Below are 14,031 nucleotides of genomic sequence, written 5' to 3'. Positions count from 1 at the left end.
CCAATATTTTCATGATACTCATAAAGAATTGCCTTTAATTCTCCTACTAGAGGCGTTGCGACGCTATTACACATTGTACATTGAACATTCAACCCTCTACTATCCCAACTCTAATTTAATTAAACAATTCTTTAGCCATATAAATCTATCACTAACTATAAAGTAGAACATATATTACGTAGCTTATATATATATATATATATATATATATATATATGTATTTATTTTAACATTTTAATAAGTTTTTTCTCATTGGTTAGTTTGATTAATAAAAAAATTAACTTAATGAGATTTTTTTAGAAAGTTATTGTTTATTTTATTCATTTTGTTTTATTTTTAGAAAAAATCAATTATAAAATTTTTAATTCAATATTTTTTTAACTTGTTTTAAAATGATTCAAATCACTAAAATTTAAAAATACAAAATTGACCTTTTCAAAAAATGATAAAGAAAATAAGTTCAACCAATCTAAATAATAAAGAAGATTAAGCAAGAGTAAACATCCTATAAGGCATAACATATGTTGTTACATTGTTTGGGTTTTTAAACAATGAAATATTTCTATATTAAGATATTAGATATACTGTTTTAATGATAAATTTAGTGTAAGATCTTGGTTATATTGTTAATTTGGTGTCAACTTTACGTCTCATTCTTCTTTTTCTTATTTATTTTCGTAATTGTGTTAAATGTTTTATTATATTGTTTGTGACAATATTGATTATTATTATTAATCATTTTTAGCTTATTGTTAGTAATGATTTTGTGACATATTATATTTAGTAAAAAAAATTGACTCATAGTTATGTGTATATTTATGTTGAAATATTATTTTTATATGTTGAATTGTAGAAGTTTCTCAATAAATAAAAGGATCTAGGGAGTTCTAATTGAATAGCTCATATAGCACAATACTTGCTAAGGTTTTACAAATGGGGTAGCAAGTTAAGTATGTTTGAGTATCAAGAGAACTTCAAAGTTAAGTGCACTTGAGCCAAAGGAGTATTGAGATGGGTGACTTGCCAGGATGTCCTAGTTATCAGGTGCAAGTCCCAAAAGTGATGATCAATGCTACATTATTTATTTTGCTACTTTGAATCTCACTTCTTCACCCTTGTGAGCATCCCTTCATTCAATCTGTGCTAAGAGGACTATTCAAAATCATGAGAAATTGATCATTTGCAACTAATATTGATGGACATGGGTCTTAAATTAATGACTTACTCTATGTATATAATCCCAAAAATAATATCTCATATCATTCCAAGTTAATATTCCTTTTTTCTAGTGTCTATTTCAAACTAGTGCACCATCTTTGACCTAGTTGTTTGGTATCATAGACCATCTTTAATATGTGCTCTTGTAACAGGGCCACACCATGAATACTACTTTATCTACATCTATAGTATAGTCCAATGCACATGAGATTTTCTAGCAAAATGGGCCAAATTACATTATAGCCTTATTGTTTTTACTTTAATTTAGCTATGTTAAACTAAGTCCTTGTTTAAATCTGGAAATTTGTTCATACTTTTCAAATTCAATAATTAAACTAAACGACATGAAACACTAACTATAGAGTCCTGTTAGAAAATAATATCGTATAAAAAAAAATACACATATCTTTAATAAACTCTTTATAAAATCTAAATTCCTCATTTAAAATAAAATAACCATCTATATTTTTATTCATACATATACTCCATTATATTCCATTACAATTTTTTTTTTTTCTTTCTCCATATCTCAATGCACTCTAATATATCTATCTTTTTCATGATTGTATTATTATTTTTATCCTTACATTTTAATAAACAACTAAGAGGGTGATCCCCTAAATACAAATCGATCATCACTAAACCAAATCTCTTCACCCTGTAATCTTAATTACCCAAAATAATTTGACGATGATAATCGCTTATCCTCTTCCCAGAATATGAAAAAGAAAGAAAAAAACAAAAAACAATTAAAATCATTTTAAACCCTGCAATCTTTTCCTTTAAAAACCCTACATCGTTCCGAAATATAGTGCACGTCATTTTTTTATGGAGTGCTAGATTGTTAAGAATTAATTTATTTAAGTGATTGCTTATACGAAAATCGCAAGGTTTGCAAAGTTTAAAACCTCCCAGCGATAATCTATTCTTAAATTAAAAATAAATTATGAAGAGTATTGATAAAATCAAAATACATGCAAATGTCATAGGTAAAGGGTGATTGTATCCATATAAACCATATATATATTATTATTATTATTTTAAATAAAATGCAATCCTTATTAATACTATTGGACTGCCTTTTAGACCCACAATCTAGTTGCATGCCTTTAATCCTATGAATAACAACAGTGAGGGACATCCCTTAAGTCGGTGATGAAATATTGAACACTAATATCCTTCACATGGGCCAATCTTAAATGTTACTTATTAATTAAATTAACATAACACAACACTATGGAAATTAATTTTAATAAAGAAAGAGAAATTAATTATAATTTTATCTAATTAATCAATAAAAATCACAACGATCTTTAACAAGGTTAATAATTCACTTGTATATTTAGATCTTAACTAAAATTGTATGTCAGGTTTTATAGGCTTTAGGGTTGCAACCTGGCTCTGATACCACATGTAACAAGCCTGATTTAAAATATACAAATAATTACATCAATTTATGTAGTTTATAATCAACACACAACTATTCAACTAATTAGCATAGAATTTCGAAAAATATGAGCAAAGACAATTTACCTGTAGCGATGATATTCCTTACTTGTGATTCCAGAGTCGAATGTTATTTGAATCTCGCTAACCGCAAAAAAGTTTTGGGGATGACTCTACACCCAACCATAGGCTTCGCTGTACATAATCTTCTACAGATGGCCCTCTCTCCCCCGAGCCCTCAATTAACATACTACTGCCAGAGAATCTTTTGTCTCACAACACTTTTTTTCCCAAGAGAATGAATGAAGGAATGGTGAATTTCATCCTCTTCATCGTCCATTAAATAGACCAAAAGATGGAAAGGGATCTGTATGCACAGATTCCATGTGCCAACATGTCAACTTTTATTTCTTTATTTTAAGTTTTACTTAATTTAATATTTCTCTTAATTTAACTCTTTCTTATTTTATTTCTTTTTACTTTTTGTTAACTTTACTTATTCTTTATAGTTTACTTTTATATATTTATTTAGAACTCCAGTGTATTATTTACTATTTTATTTATTTATTATTATATTATATTCATTATTTATTTACTATTATTAGATTTTCTTTATTGTTTATTATTTATTTACTGTTATTATCTTTTCTTTATTGTTTATTATTTATTTACTTATATGTTAATATTATATTATTTGTTATTATTATTAGGGGGTATTACACTATAGTTCATGAGGGGGATCAGTAAGTTGTCAAATTGTACGCCCCACTTCCATCACTGGAACTTGAATGCAAGGTCATGACATAGTAGCACTCAGCTCACATTTACCCTGGAGAGCTTGTAAAAGCGGGTAAATGTGGGAGGGATGGTTACAGTTGGGGTAACACAACACTTGATGGAATTCATAGCTTCATTTTTAGAACTAACAACACTAATTCATGCTATTACAACAAGGAGAAAGGGCTTCCAATGGGGAAAGGGTTAACATAGGGCCTTTGAGGAGTTAAAAATGAAGATAATTCAAGCACCAATTCTAGCATTAACAAACTTACAACAACCCTTCAAAGTGGAGACAAATGCGAGTGTGTATGCTATAGGAGCGGTTTGAATGCAGGGAGGAAGGCCTATATACTGCCATTTTGATGTATTTCATGGGGCAGTTCTTAATTACCCAACCTACAACAAAGAGCTCTATGACTTGGTGCAACCTATGAAGAAGTGGAAGCATTATATGGTGGGGAAGGAGACAATAATCCACACAGATCATCTGTTGCTGTAGTATCTATAGGCCTAGGGTACCATTACAACAAACCAAACATTACAAGTGGATGGGGTTTTTACCATAGTTTCATTTAGTGATCAATCACAAGAAGGGGTGATTAAGTACAAGAAAGGAAACACAAACAAGTTGGCTGATATGATCTCAAGGTCGTCCACATAAAAAATCATAGCTTTGGGAACTCTCATGCACATGGAGTCATTCACCTATAAAGCATACAAAGAGGCATATTCATAGGATGAGGACTTCAAGGAGCTGTTTAATCAATTACAGAGCTAGAATCATATGCACGAGGGTGACAGCACAATTAACTACCATGTCCAAGATGGGTTACTCTACATGCCTGATAAGTTATGTGTTCTTAAAGGTGCATAACTATAGTTGATTAAAGAGGCTCACACCTCCAAGGTTGCAGGGCACTTTGGTGTAGGGAAGACAGTGGCCAATTTGTGGAGGTATGTGCATTGGCCCAAGATGCAAGAACATGTAGTTAGGTTGATAAGAGGACGCATGCTTTATTGTACCAACAAGCAGAGTAATAGGAAACAAGGTTTATATCATCCCTTACCTGTACCCATTTGTCCTTTGGAAATCATTTCCATGGACTTTGCGGGAGGTTTTCCAACAAGAAAAATGGGACATGACTACCTGTTCGTGGTAGTTGACAGGTTCAACAAGATGCGTTTTCTGATGCCCTATAAAAAGAGTGTTAGTGGGTAAGAAGCAATGAACTTGTTCTTTGGATAGGTCTGAGTGTACTTTGAGATACTGGGGAGCATTGTTTCAGACATGGACACAATATTTCTTAATGCATTTTGGACTACATTGTGGGAGAAGACGAGCATGAAGTTAAAGAGGTTTACAACATTCCATCCTTAGATATATGGGTAGACAAAAGTATTCAATATGACTTTGGTACAACTTTTGAGGGGTTATAATCAGAAGCATCCAAAGATCTGGGATGAAAATATGATATATATACAACACTTTTATAACAGAGCAATCCACACTTCTACTGGTAAGTCCTCGTTTGAAACTTATTTTAGATGTTTGCTACCTTCACCTTTGGATATTGCATATGGAAACAAGGAGGAGTGAGGGAGGATCTTACAGAGGATTTCTTAAGGGTAGAAAAAATTGTTGAAAATATCAAGCATATCCATATACAGGTACAAGAGACACTAAATAAGTCATAGGGAAAATATAAGGCTAGGCATGATGAGCACTGAACAAAGAAGTCGTTCAAGGTGGGAGACAGATTATGGTTACTGTTGAATAAGGAGTACCTCAATGGTCTTGGTAAGAAAATCAAGGCTTTGCAATATGGTCCCTTTCAGATACTGGAAAAGGTTGTAGGTTTTAACCCCATACAGAAATTACCTGGATACAAATTCTAAAACATAGCAAATAAATAATGCGAAAGGATAACACATAAAACACGTATACACAGAGATTTTCCCCTAGATCCCAAAACCGGGACTACCATCTTGATTTTTCATTATGTTTATTTCAATGTTACAATACATATATATACATGCCGAAGCATACAATACCATGGACCGAAAAACCATCACGCCCAAAACCATGTGCGAAAACCATGCACAAAACCATAGGTAGGTCTGCCCACCTAATATAGGGTCCAAAACAATTTCCCCAGGGTGTTGCCCTGGACCCCATAGAGGGGGGCTAACTGCCTCCCTCAAACCCCTTGTGACCCCCCCCCCCCCCCCCGCTACACAATCGGCGCAACGAAGGGGGGGCTCCACCCCCCTCTAACCCCCAGGTTAACTAGGGCTGCTAGTCATGGAAAGAATATAACACAACCGAACAAAGGTGGTAGATAACGCTTATAGAATCAGTCTACCCCTATACATGTGCATCTAATCAACTGTGAATGTAGAGAATCTGAAACTCAATGAACCTTCCACCATAGATCAGGAAGAGGAACAAGTCCTACCTTCTGTAAAGGATTTGGTAGCAAATTATCAGACAGAGTTAACAGAAGATACAATTTTATAAAAGAGGTCCAAAACTATGAGAAAGGAGCAGCATTACCTTTGGTGAAATTAGGTTGAAAGGACAATTTATAAGAAATGTTAAATGGTGCACCTAAGAGAAAGTGGAGGAAAAATTTCCTTACCTCATTTAGTAGAATATTTTTGGGACAAAAGCCTCCCAAAATGGGGAGGTGTGATTTTTATTGGACCATTATATATTTTTCCATCCATCTCGATCCTTTCAAAGTGGAAAAAGTTGAGAATCAACTCACAACATCATTTTAATTGGTGGGACCCACTTTGGCAAATTAGGGTCTGAAACCTTCTAGGAGCATTTTGAGGCATCAAATAGTGTTTTTTGGGGGTAATTTTTTTGTTTTTGTTAATGTGCACACATTTTTGTGATATTCTACACACAAATACTTTCCAACGATGCAAGAATTACCCCAATCGAAGTTTGTATGCAAAATTTATGCCACTCGAAAGTTGACCTTCTTGTTTTGACCACCATAATTCAAAAGGATGCTATGTCAATCCCCATTACTCATATAAAAGGGGCTAGCCACATGATCATGATGAATAAGACTCAATAGGAGTCCATTTTGTAACTCTAGTTAAGAGTTGAAGGAGTCAAACCTAACCACTAGCAGGCTATCGAGATATGTTATAACCTGACCACTAGGAAGAAAAGAGGTTCCACTCCATTAAAGAGAATTTTGTTCTCTAAACTAGCAAAGTAGCTGCGAGTGGATAGGGAGAGGGAAAACAAAGAAGATTTGTGCACTATAGTAAACCACAAGCCATAGGCCTCACTTCTTTGTAGATGCAATTTACCATTCAAAAAAAGAGAGCAGAGTGACCTGACCTTCCAACTGGGTTTTTTACCAAAAAGGTTTACTAGGATATATCTTCTTCTTCTTCTTGTTTTTTGTTTTGTTTTTTTTTGTTTTTTGTTTTTGTTTTTTTTTGTTTTTGTTTTTGTTTTTGTTTTTTGTTTTTTTGTTTTGTTTTGTTTTGTTTTGTTTTGTTTTTTGTTTTGTTTTTTTGTTTTTTGTTTTTTGTTTTTTTTTTTGTTTTTAAGTTAATTTTTTTCATTCATTTATCGAAGCGATGCATAATTGTATACCTTTTTCACACTGGTTTGCCACGAGGGAAACCATACTAGCGTTGGAAGAGCAACCATTTTTTTCTAAAATATGATAAACATAATATACAACATGTACCAATGTTTAATAAAAAAATGCTATCCATATAACTATTGAAAGCAACTAACTTAGACTTGCCTAACATCATAAGATCCCTATTCTTATACATGACTGACTAATAATCAATTTTTTTAGAGAAATGAGCATGCATGGATCTACGAAGATGTGGGGACATCAATGGGATCAATAGGGATCCATGATGAGGGAGTAGCCTTGCCTCACTGCAACAATGCTTCAATCCCCTCTAGCCTGGTAGAGATGTCATAATGTTGCAAACTAAGATCCCTATGCTCTATCTATAGTTCATTAATATGCAATAATATCTCCTGCAAACTTCATTACACTCTAGGAAGACTTTGCTGAGGATCAATATCATATTCCAGTATTATTCGATTGTACATAGATATTGGTTTTAGCGCCCTAGAGTGTGGTTCCAATTAGGCATCCACTTAGCCATAAAGGCCAATATTGCCTCATAATCTTATTCCCAGGATATATCTTGTGCCAATTCCATTTCTGAGTTTTTATTTTGATGTTCTCTATTTTTTGCATAACTATAATGTACATGCATACACAATAAACAATAATTAACAGATCCGAAAATCTAAGGAGAAAGAAACCCTCATAGTGTAGATTTCAAATTTTCTAGTATATTTTTGTTGGGCGCGGGATCCCCCAAGGGAAGTTTGGGGGCTAAAAGCCTAGATTTTGGTTAAAATTTGTAAATTTGATGTAAAGACTCCGCATTTTGTGGGCTCGGAGTGTGAAGTTGTAAAAGAGTCATAGGGTTTTCTGCCCTCAATTTTGTAATGTAATGTCGGCTATAGAGATCTACCCATGGTTCGCAGACCATGGGATTGTATAAATAGAGCGAGGCTCTAAGTTGTAGAAAATGATGAAACTGAATAATCATGGAATAAAAGCATATTAGAAGATCTAAGGGAAAAGTCGAGTCTTTGGGTCGTAGGGTAGGAGAAGGCTCTGTAGCTGAGTGCGTAGAGGCCTAGTAGTCCACAGCTGAGTGGGTAGACCCCTGCAGCTGAGTGCGCAGGGGAGGTTGAGTATGTAACCATTGAAGCATTAATAAAGAGAAGTTTTATACCATTCATGTGTATTTATTTACTGTTTTCTGCAATGAATGTATTAGGTATAAATTACATTTCCACTATTTATATGATGCGCGAACATATATTATTGTGTTGATTAAGTAAGTGTGAGATAAAGTATCTGTTTACGCGAAGTTAACTAACATCTGTAAGAAGATAAGTAAGATACGCAGTGTAATTCGGGGAAATAACACAGATCACTACCATAGCAGCGCGAAATCCTCTCAGCCCTTGGTTAGGGCTGTGCACAGGAAATTATAACAGATCGCGAAGGTCTCGCAGGTTAGAACATTGCATGAAGTAACCTGCGTGAAGGTAGGCATAGTTGGACTAAATCGACCCCTCAGACATCTCAAGGGTGCGGAAATTTGTTTCCAACATCCCCCCATACTACTTTGGGTGAGACTTCAGTCTGCGCTCTGCAGGCTGATGCCGAAAGGGCCAGTAGTGTAGGGATTAGTTTGGCTAAATATCTCCAAACCTGGGTCAGGCCCACTCAAGCTAACAAATGGTTCCATTGCCGGAATCAGAATCTACATAGAGATGTCTGATGTCGTATCATTGGAATCCAACTAAGAAGGAAATTGAAGGCTGGTTGGACAAAATAGTTCACGAGTTCACAGCACAGGAGAACAGGAACCCACGACTGACAAAATAAGAGTGGTTAGACTACTACCTGTACACATAGATCCACGAAATCTTCTTCGCGTCTTTTCCTACTGAGATGTACGAGTGGATCGTGAAGCTAGCAGATAGCCAAGGAAGGTGGAAAATCGACAATCCTATTGTGTGGACCCTAGAGTTAGTGCGAAGGTTGGAAGCATCGGAGGATAAGATCGCACACGCCGTTGATCATTGGCTCGATCAGATTATAGGAGGATTCATTATTGAGTTCGCGGTTGACACCTCAGTCAGCTACAGTGAGGCAGAGCAACGCTTTCTCAAGGGACCGTAAGGTAAGTACGTAAAGTCTCTGAATACTTGGATTAAAATGTTATTGTGTGAAAAGAGGGTTATGCAATTACCTTGATGTTCGGGGCTATGCGAAGTGGAAAAACTTACAAGAACAAAGGAAATAAGGGACCAGAAACTAGCCCCTTGATTTCACCTCCGTGAGGGGATGAGGAAGAACTCGTGAAGGTCTTGCCACGAAGTGCAATCTATCTGATAAGGCAAAGAATTCTGTGAATACCACTCCCACCCACACCACCACCAGCTTCACCGCCTTCACCTCCATCTTCACTCGTACCACCTCTGCCACCACCGCGATTCAATATGGCAAGCACGATAAAGTTGCCCGTGTTCAAGGGATTGGGAAATGAGGATCCAGACCAATTTTGGTTCGTTTTAAGAGCCGTATGGGAAGCTCACGGAGTTATGGATGACAATATAAAGAAAGCGACACTGGTTAGTGCTCTGCAGGATTGCGCGCTGACCTGGTATATTAAGCACTCCAATGATAACCCAAATGCGAGAATCGCAGATATCCAAGCAACATTAAAAAGAGAATTTAACAGGCCGAAGTCTAAAGCATAGTCGATCATTGGATTCAAAGAAATCATGATGCTACCAGGCGAGACTCCTTGGGAGCTGGATCAGAGACTGAAATGCACGATTTGCGAAGCTAATATGAATTTGACGGATGGACAACATTGCGAATAGTTTGTAGCATCGCTAACACCACATCTGAGGAGTGCACTATCACAATAGAAGTTAATGACTCAGGCAAAGGCCATAGAGATCGTGATGAGGCTACATGAGACCCTGATGTAGGATCCTAACTTGGGAGTTCAGTAGATCCATGCGCAGCTGAAGAATTTATGCTTGGAAATGCAAAGTCTGAAACAGGACAGGATAGCTTGACCAGAAGTGTGCGAAGAGGTGTGGTGCGTAAAATGCAAAGGTCAAGGTCATGACAAGAACCACTGCCCAGTTTTCGAGAATTACCTTGCAGGAGGAGGACCGATGCCATTAAGACCGGAAGCATAAGCAAGACCTAGCATGGTGCCTGCTCTATGGTGCATGATTTGTCAAATAGGTGGAAAACACGCTACGGAAAACTGCCATTTGTTACAGAAGTATACACAAAATTTGCAGCAATTGTTCTGTAACTTTTGTAGGTCAGTGGGACATGATGAGCGCACTTGGAAGCTATGAGTTAATGATGGATAGAACTCCTACCTACAGAGTTCAGGTTGAATCACGGCCCCTAGACCAGAATGCAGGAGTGGCGTGAACATGATTTCAGGGGCGCGGACGAGGCTGAGGCAAAGGAGGACTTGGAAGAGGTCGCAGTCAGTTGATATGCTACAATTGCAGAGGGCCAGGAAATTATGCTCGCGATTGTACAAATCTGACAACGTGGTCATCGTGTTTATATTGCACCTTGTTTGATCATGAGATGAAAGATTGTCCTACGCTGATAACTAAGATACGCAACAAAGGAGCGCTACAGCCTCCCCCGACTCAGAACTTGCAGATGATGAGGTTTGAGCCGCGCGAGGAAGATCCCAATGTGAATATTGTGCTCCAAAATGGAATCGCGACAGGAGATGACAAAGGCAAACAACCAAAAGATAGTACTTAGGTTCGCAAAGCCCCGATGAAAGAAGCAGAGTTTGATTTGGAGCGCACTTGGGAAACCTTCATGGAAGCCAAGAAGAGCTTCGCTGAGGCCTCCACTCAGGAAGTAAAGATAGATCGAAGTCAGAGATGGATCCATCCATGCTCACAACGTTCTTGGAAACATGCATGAAGTTACTACGTGACAGTAAAGCTGTAAAAGGGTTAGAGGACCTCATTAATAGATGTGCTGGGATCACGCTAGGAGAACTGCGCGTGGTTAGAAAGATTGGAAAGCATAAGATAAGGACGGGAAGAGAAATGAGGCTAACCGCGAAAATTGGAGAATATGAAATGGACCAAGTAATTATGGATTTAAGATCGGATGCGAACGTTCTGTCGAAGCAGACATGGGAGCGAATGGGGAGACCTACGCTACAATGGTCTCCTATTCAGCTGTGAATGGCAAACCAACAGAAGGTAATACCCATGGGGCGATTGTAGGGAATCACTGTGGACATTGAGGGAGCGAGCGCGCTAGCATACTTTGAAGTGATAGAGATTGTTGATGATAACAATCCCTACCCCACGCTCTTAGGAATTGATTGGGCCACTGACATGAATGGGGTGATTAATTTGAAGAAGCGCAAGATTATTTTTGAGAAGAAGTCACTCGTGCAGTTATACCCCTAGACCCTACTGAAGGATCGTGCTATATAGAGCCGGTGCGCGACTACGAAAGTGATGATGATTTTGACTGCATCTATAAGATAACAACGCGAAACCAGGACTGCGTGAATCCCATTGCGGATGGATGGTTTGCATGGGAGAGCAACAGCTCCTGTACTTCAGATTCAGATGAGGAGATGGAGAGGTGGCAGAATTGGTTACATGAGGTCACTATGCTTACTTGTAATATGATGCAAGGTCGCTGCAATACATATCGACAGAAGTAAGAGATATACCTACTTACGATGGCCTAAGTGAGGTAGACACCTTCTTGAATAAATTTGAAAGGGAGGTGCCGGAAAAGCAACGCTTCCAGGCCTTGAATTGGGTACTGTGCACTATGCCCGCGAGGTGGTGGGGTATGCACAAAGGGAGCTTTGACGACTGGCGCGAGTGTAGGGGAATGATGCACTTACAATTTGGGAAGCCTAGGGTGTGACTAACAGACAAGTACAATGGATGGAATGATTTGCACACGCATCTGGTAAGGTGGGCACAAGCATATGGAAAAAACCTGCGTTTATGCATATGAGCTCTGCGCTGAGGGGTATGGTCAATAAGCATGTGTTGGGGGGGCAAATGTGCAAATGGCTCTCTATGTTGGAAAGATAGTATGTAGGAAGAACAATCACGCAGAAGGTTCTCCATGCAAAAGGATTCGACAAGGTATGCAACGCACTGAACAAAGTATGTAATGCGCAACAAAGTGATTGGGAATTGTGGTTTCTCGCAGTACTATGGGCTTATAGGACGACATGCAAGAAACTGACGAGACAGACACCTTTTCAGCTTGTCTATGGAGTAGAAGCCATAATGCCTATGGAGTACATCGTACCTAGTCTGCGCATAGTGGCGCTCAAAGGTATTACGGATTGAGGAGCCCTGTAGGAAAGGCTCCCACAGTTGGAGGAGCTCGAAGAAGAATGGTTTTTGGCTAGATTCCACCAGCATGTGTACAAGCAGCACGAAAAGGTTGTGCACTATCGACATATTAAATTGCGCACCTTCAAGGCGAATGATTTGGTGTTGCTATATGTTAGTAAGTTTGATAAATTCCCAGGGAAGCTCAGAATGCATTGGTTGGGACCGTATGTTACTAAGGAGATCACAGATGGTGGCGCGGTGTAGTTGGTAAAGTTAAATGGAGAACTCTTCCCAGGAAAAGTCAATGGCAGTCATTTGAAGCTATACACAGGTGGCCCGACCATCTGACTAGCCGCAGGAGGCACAGTCTTAGCACTCTAGGCAGCTGAAAGGAGGCGTGGGACTATAAACTGCTTTTCCCGGGATCTGCGCGATGACAAACTCCGTAGTAGCGAAGTGTTACAGGGTTTGCGATAGCACGAGGGTAGTTGTGCTGCCGCGCGGGTTGGTTGGAAAGTGACCGTTATAGTCACTATTCATGATGTGATGCTTGGTTTGAGACCAAATGGAGCGGGCGACAGGCATTTAAGGCAAACTTTATGGGCTAGATTTTGGAAAATCTACTGCCAAGGGAGCATTAATGGACAGAAAGTGGGAGGAACGGTCGAATTCAAACTTAAAAGGCGCTATAAATTACAAGTGGCTGTCCAGTGAACAACACTTGCCATTTTGAGAACTGAGCTGTTGCGCTATCAACTACGTATGGGCCTTTTGAACTTTGAGGCTTTGAGAGCTAGGTCAGTGTTTGAAACATTGCCAAAGGAAACGCAGGAACTTCTAACGAGAATGATGGCAATGATTGAGGAAATGCTGCACGCCCACATGACCAACACCATAGTGCTACTAGAGGGAGCACTCGTGACAGAAAATGAGGTCGACAGGCCTATGGTCAGCAGATTAAAGGGGATTGGGATAAACATGGCTGCGCTCCCTTGGGAGACACTCTATGTTTTGCAAGACGAGGTTACTGCAGAACTGTGAGCTAGGGAGGTGTTGAGTCCCAAACTTGCATATTCCCTATACACCTTTTTAGCCTTTTTTTCCAGTTACCTGAACCTCCAAGCTGTCAAATCATTGCATATTAGTTTAAAAAGAGCATATAAAATGGTTTCCTAACTATGTCTTGTGACTACTGTTTGATCTAGATTTTTTCTCAGTCAGCTGAGGAATCTTGTCACTTTCCGCAGCCAGCTCAACTTTCCGCAACCTTTTTGTTGAAGTCTATGTTACAGGTGTCTACTGGAGAATCCGGCCACATGGGCAAGCTGCAAATGATGTGGACATGGAACGTGTCCCCTTGGTTCAGTCGAATCCCTCACAAAAGGCCACGGTCAAAGACAGTCAAAGCGGTGGTCAACCTAAGAGTTTTACGGTGGCAGAACTCTGTTTTTCACCACGTGAAGACTTGCGTGGCAAATTCCTCAATCTCAGGAGGCGTGCTAACACCTGTGGACTGCTCCATGAACCAAATCTAACAGCCACCTTCCTTGGATTTAATTTTCACGGCTACCATATTGCTAGATTTCCGGACGTGGTTATTCACGTGTCTGTTTATCAGCGCAGAT

The sequence above is a fragment of the Pinus tabuliformis genome, chromosome X (assembly GCF_031772625.1).
Source record: "Pinus tabuliformis cultivar Carrire ecotype Pingquan chromosome X, CPIR1, whole genome shotgun sequence".
Taxonomy (NCBI): Eukaryota; Viridiplantae; Streptophyta; class Pinopsida; order Pinales; family Pinaceae; genus Pinus; species Pinus tabuliformis.
The sequence above is the reverse complement of the archived record's forward strand: the minus strand, read 5'-3'. Positions refer to the sequence as shown.